This window comes from Frankliniella occidentalis, unplaced genomic scaffold (genome assembly GCF_000697945.3).
Source record: "Frankliniella occidentalis isolate FOCC.00 unplaced genomic scaffold, Focc_3.1 Scaffold127, whole genome shotgun sequence".
Taxonomy (NCBI): Eukaryota; Metazoa; Arthropoda; class Insecta; order Thysanoptera; family Thripidae; genus Frankliniella; species Frankliniella occidentalis.
The window spans coordinates 172,418-178,249 of record NW_026267254.1 but is presented as its reverse complement, the minus strand read 5'-3'; positions in this window follow the sequence as shown (position 1 = coordinate 178,249).

The window sequence follows — 5,832 nt, the reverse complement described above, 5'->3', positions numbered from 1 at the left end:
AGGTTTGGATGTAATGCCACCGCCGGGCCGGGCCATCCCGTCCCGCCTCGGCCCGGCGTCCTCCTTCCCGGAGGCGTGGGAGTGCACGTGACGTGACGTATGGTTGAGTGGGGGGCAGAATTAGACACGGCGCTGAAAAATCACCGTCAGTTTCGGCACCCTCCCGGACGGGTATAGGGGATCGTCCAGAAAGTACGTCCGTCATTCGCCGTTACGGTTAAGTTCCTACCAAGTTCAGCCCGTGCACGCTCTCATAGCGCCTGATAGGTATGCAACATAATTGCTTCGGTGCATGCGTGTATTGCGGGTTGGCCTACATTGAGCCTCGCAGGCGCCAAGCTGCCGTAAGTTGTCGAATAAATCTGAGAAAAACGGACGTACTTTCTGGATGATCCCCAGTTCGCCGGGGGTAGGTAGTAATAGAAGGTGTAGCGCTGGAACCTCGTCAATGGCCATGTGCCTCTGGCGGATGAGTTTTTGTTTCTAATGCAAGCCTGTATCTTTATGATATAGATTTAGGCATGCGTCAACGGAAGTGTTTGAAAATGCTGTCTGAAAAATGAACAATGTCTTTGGTAGTCGACCGAAGCGATGCCCATCTTCAGTTTGCGTCTGACGTCCTGTCGAGCGTCGAGCTCTTATCCGAACGGCCCCCCTCTGGGAAGACCTCTGACGAACAAGTGCGTGTCTATAAAAGTGTCCCTCGAGGCCACAGGAGGGATGCTCTGAGGGTTGCACCGTCACGTTGGTGACCCGGAGCCTTGGCCTGACACGGTGCTTGAGCCGTGGGAGCATACGGGCAAATAGTAAGATCCGCACCGCATCGCGCACTCGGGGGCGCAGAGGAGGAGCCCGCGGAGGAAAATGTTGAAACGTCCAAATCAAACACGAAAGCTCGGTCGAGACAATGTTCTAAAGGAACCTGTTCCATTCGGTTCCATTAGGCACGGCCGATGCGGTTCCAGAGAAACCCCGCCCAAATCTCGTTACGATATGGCCCGGGCGTCTCGTCTTCCCCCGCCGCTGCCGCCGCGCGGCCCGGCCCGGCCCAGGACGAGGACGAGTTACTGCGAGGGGCCCGCCGAGGCCCGCCGAGGCTACGACGACGGCCCGGGCGATGCGCTCCTTTCAATCGCATGATAATTGCGGACTCCTTCCGTGTCGTGGCGCGGCGTGGCGCGCTGTGGCACCCGGCCCACAGGAGGGACCTTCTCTAGCTCTGACCCCCACGAAAGGGCCGCTCGCAGGTCTGGTGGCGGGGGGGGCTGTCAGGGCGGATACCTCCGGGCCGATGAGTTGTTTGTGCCTCGCGTTGCGTAAGTTCACAATCTCTTTTATACTTTGTTATTACACTCCCCGATGACCCCTGGCCGGGCCGCCTGGACGCCGCCGCCGCCTCTGGCCGGACCTGCGGGGGCCGCTGCACACCTCTATAGTAGTAGGGCTTCTCTATCTATGTCGCACTCACTCTTCCTTTCGTTCCCCAGTCGCTCATTGTCTATCTCGCTCGCTCGAAGCGGTGCGGCAGTGCGGCTGCGCGGCGCTCGTGTGGGACGCATATATTGAATTTCTCATCTTAATCTCCGAGCGGCGCCTCCTCCCCACACACTAGCTGTTGCACGGGGCGGCGAGGTGCAGCGTTGTTGCTCGGAGGGCTGGGAGAAGATACGGGGGTCTGCGAGCGGGCAGCGTCCGAGAGAGGACCCGGGTGCATGGTGCCGCCCGTGGCCTGCTGGGCATCGTGGCAAGGCGTGGCGAGGCGGGGCGTGGCGGGGCGTGGCGGGGCGTGGCGGGGCTGTGCGTACGTTTAGTTGTTTGGTTGGGAAACGTAATGCTAATGCTGCCCCGGACTTGGCGTGAAGGGGACTCCCTTCACTCCTATGTCTCCCCCTCCCCTCTCTCCTCCCCTCGTCGCCCGCACACCTCTGATCCTCTACCTACATGCCGGCTTCTTCTTTTGTTCCTTTCCAAAGAGCATTATCGTTAATCGTGTTTCTAAATCTCAACCTGCCCGCGATGAGGAAATTTTGGCACTTGAGTGAAGTGCATCGCAGAGAGATCCTGTTGTTGATGTGCGCTCGAGTCCCGCGTGTGTGAAGGGAAGAGAGAGAGAGATGGAGAGAGATTGAGAGAGATGAATGCGAGTGGCCATCCTCAGCGCAGCAGGCGCAGGAGTATATCTATGCTGTCTCCCAAGGGCATTTAAAATACGGTCGTTGCTCTTGCTCTATCTTTTGAAGGTCTCTATGAAGTGATGTGGTGGTGGTGGTGGTGATGTACAGTGTGGAACGCCCCGCCCCGCCCCGCCTTGCTCCTCGGCACGCGCTACCCGCCCGCTGCTCTTGACTCCGTTAGGGGCGGGGCCCGGCGGGGCCAAACAATTAATAAGTCGAGGTGAGGCGCTACGCGGTGGGAATCGATACATCGAACATAATTTTTCACCGGTCCGCCTAACCGAGGCGAGCGGCTGCGGTTCGGTCGACGAGGACAGATGGCCGAAGCAGACGAGACGGGGCCGAAGAAAGCGAAAGGGGCGTGGGGGAGAACAAAATGATGCGGACTTGTCGGCGAGAGGATCGAGCGCTCGCTCTCGAGCGCTGTGGAGAGCTCGCGAGCCGCTGTGTGAGCCCGGGTCAAGGTCGCCGAAGGCCGCACGGAGCGCCTGTGGGGGTAGGCAAACGAGCGGGGCGCGGGCCGCGGTGCGTGGCGGGGTTGCCTATCCCGCCATCGCAGGCGCTTCCAAAGAGGGCCGCCTGCGATGTTGGTGTGCGCGTTTTGATTTCGCTGCAAAGTAGTCGTCAGGAAAAGAGGGTACGGTGTCGACCCACATGGTTCGCGAATAGTTTCAGGTGCGTGCTCATCGCTGACTACGGATGAGTTTGCACACTTGACAACTGTGTATGGGATGAGGGGTGGTGGGATGCCGGTGCAGGCTGAGACCACTCAGCGCCTGCTGCTCGCGGGGTTCATGGGGCCCCCATGCCTCTCACCGGCGGGCCAGGGTTAAGGCTGCCGGCAGGCTGTCATGAGCTTCCCGGGGCACCATTAATAGGCCCCGAGGCGCCCGGCCGTGCGTAAGTGATCCCGCCTCGATCCCCTTGACAGCGACCCGAGTGCCCCTGGATTACCTCCTTCGTAATCAAGACCGGAAACGGAACCAGGAGGTGGTCGGTCGTGGGGGCGGTCGATGACGCCGCATTGAGTAGGGATCATGACGAAGACGTAGAATGGACGAAGGCGATGATTTAGGAATGATGGTGTTGATGATGATTGGGAATGGTGTTGGTAATGAGAAATTCTGATAATGATGAGGGATGATGGTCAGGATTTATATGATGATGATTGAGGAACGAGGTTCGGTGCCTTACGCTGCTTTTCGTCGGGCACCATCTTTCGAAACCGAGCCGTCTTAACCAACCAGTCGTGTGCACTTCCGTATGCCGGGCCGAACACTAACTCCCTACGAACGAGACAATATGAAAGTTTGGTTTTGGCGTGACGCGCGCTTGCGCCAGCTCCGGGGCCCGGTCTCCGGGGCGGGGGCGGGGTCAGGCCGGGTCGGGCGCAGGAAAAGGATTGTAACGGGGCCGGTCCGGGCCACGCGTCTATTTGCGGAAGCCGAAACCAGTTGGCCGCGGCAGGACATCGCTCACCCGGCGGCTAGACACGCGCGGCACGCCCAGCGGGAGCCGGTGGGAGGGACGGGAAGGGGGCACCCGGGGGTGGCTCGGACCGGGGGGTGCTGTGCGTGCATCAGTGCGGCGGGGAGGAGGAGCCACGCTGGGGGTGTCGACACGGCTTCTCGGCCTGCGGCGCGGATCCGATCATAGACCCCGCTCCCACCGCCCCCCGCTCCTCCCGCTGCCCCCGCGCATCGCCACCGAGGAACTCGCTCGGTTGCAGACACGAGTGGTCGATGAGTGCGAGCAAATGAGTGGCAACTCGGGTTTCCACCTTCGAAACTCCTGGGTGGGACTGGGGCGCGTGCTGTGGTGGTGTGGTGTGGTCCAGTGGCTGGGATCCCGCGCGCCGCGGGACTGTACTGTGGTGCCACTGATGGGTATTGTAGGAGTATTGCAAAAGTTTTAACGCGCGGGCTGTGAGGAGGGAACGCCGCCGCGGGCAGTGCGGGCACGCAACAAGTAGTGTACTGCAGGTCGGGGCGCACCCAGGGCGCACCCCCGGGCCAGTACCCCCTGTACACCTTGACCCGACGAGGGGTGCTCGAAGAGGAGCAGCAGGCCGACAGGCGACGCCCGCAACTCTCGCGCCCCGATGCCAAGGTCGCTGAAGGTTGGTTGCGCGGCCCGCACCGCACCGGCACAGCACGCCTCGCCGCTGGTGGATGGTCCGCGCCGTGCCCGGCCGTGCCCCGGGGAGGCACTTAGCTCACAAAACGATCCAGATGGCGGGTCGCGTCTAGGCGCTTGACGCGCGTTGCGTGCACGCCGTGTCGGCCTCCAGCGTTGAGCCGTTCTGGGGGCGGCACTACTCTTGGTGGGCAGAGCGGACGAGTGATCAGACCGCATTTTTATCAGTTGTCAAATTGAATGAACAATTCTTAACGATTCTTGATCTTTTCCTTTCCTAATGATGTCGAGTGATTTTGAAGACGTCTTTTCAGGAAATCTTTTTGGGAGCTGACGGTTGCGTTCTATTGTCATTATATTTTGAATTCCAAAAACTTCTCACGCTTTGTTCTCCGAAGTTGCCTTGGATTTCGGGTGTCGAGTTTCTGAATGGTGCGTTTGGGAGGAGGCGCTGGCGCGCGCTGTGGTGCGGCCGGGGGGCGGACAGGTCGGTAACGAGAAGAGTGTAGAGTGGCCGTGCTCCGCCGGGCTGCGCCGGGCTGCGCCGGGCTGCGCCGGGCTCGTCGGGACGGTCTGGACCCTGTGATTAATGAGCAATACGGCGCCGTGCGACAACGCGTGTTGAAACGGCGTGTCTCTGTAGTTTGCAGAAGATGCATGCCCCTCGGGATTGGGAAAGAAAAGTGTGTCGTCGTAAAAGGGGAGATAGTGTGGGGCTGTCTTATACTGCCGGCGTGGGCGTCCAGCGCAAGGCCTGCTGTAGTGCGTGTGCGCTGTACTCTACAAACAAAGGATAGGCATTCGATCAAGGTGCTGAATAACTAAATTTGGCAGACTGGTGTGCCAGACGCTCAAATTTCACTCAAACGACACGCCTGTATGTTGTTCCTTGTATACAAGGGTGTCTGCAAATTAACCGGACCCTCCTCGATTGGTTGGTTTTTTCGTCCTGTGGACCTTGTTCTTGTTGAGCTGTCGCCGGTGGATTAAAACCCGGTTTAGTGTCGGGAGAACTGCCGTCGAGCGATAGTGGAATTTCCATTTTTATCTGGACTCCCGTGTCGGGTCGTGCTGGCCCTGCCGGCCGGGCCAGTTTCTTCTTTCTCCGCTTGTTTACTCACGGGATGCTCTCCACGTCGTCGTTACTCTGGGGGCCGCATGCGCGTCGATCGTTTGGAGACGTTAACACTTCTGGGGCCTCTTCGTGGGCGATTCAAAGTGTCCAACGGCCAGGGAGGGGCCGAGAGGGATGGCCGTGGGGAGCCGCGCACTAAACCTGCACTGCCACGCATAAAAAGAGAGCTTTCATTGGCCGGCCCCGGCCGGGTCTTTAGAGCTATGGCGTATTTTTATAGGGCTGACGTTCATCCCATACGCGGGCCCGTTCACGCGTCCGCGGCGTGGCCGGGCGCAGCTACCCTTAACATTGTGTAAGTGCAGCCCGGTTGCCGCGCTCGGCTCGGCCCGGGCCTCGGGGACGAGCTCGAGGCTGATTGTGAGCCCGACCGTGGCTGGGGCTCTG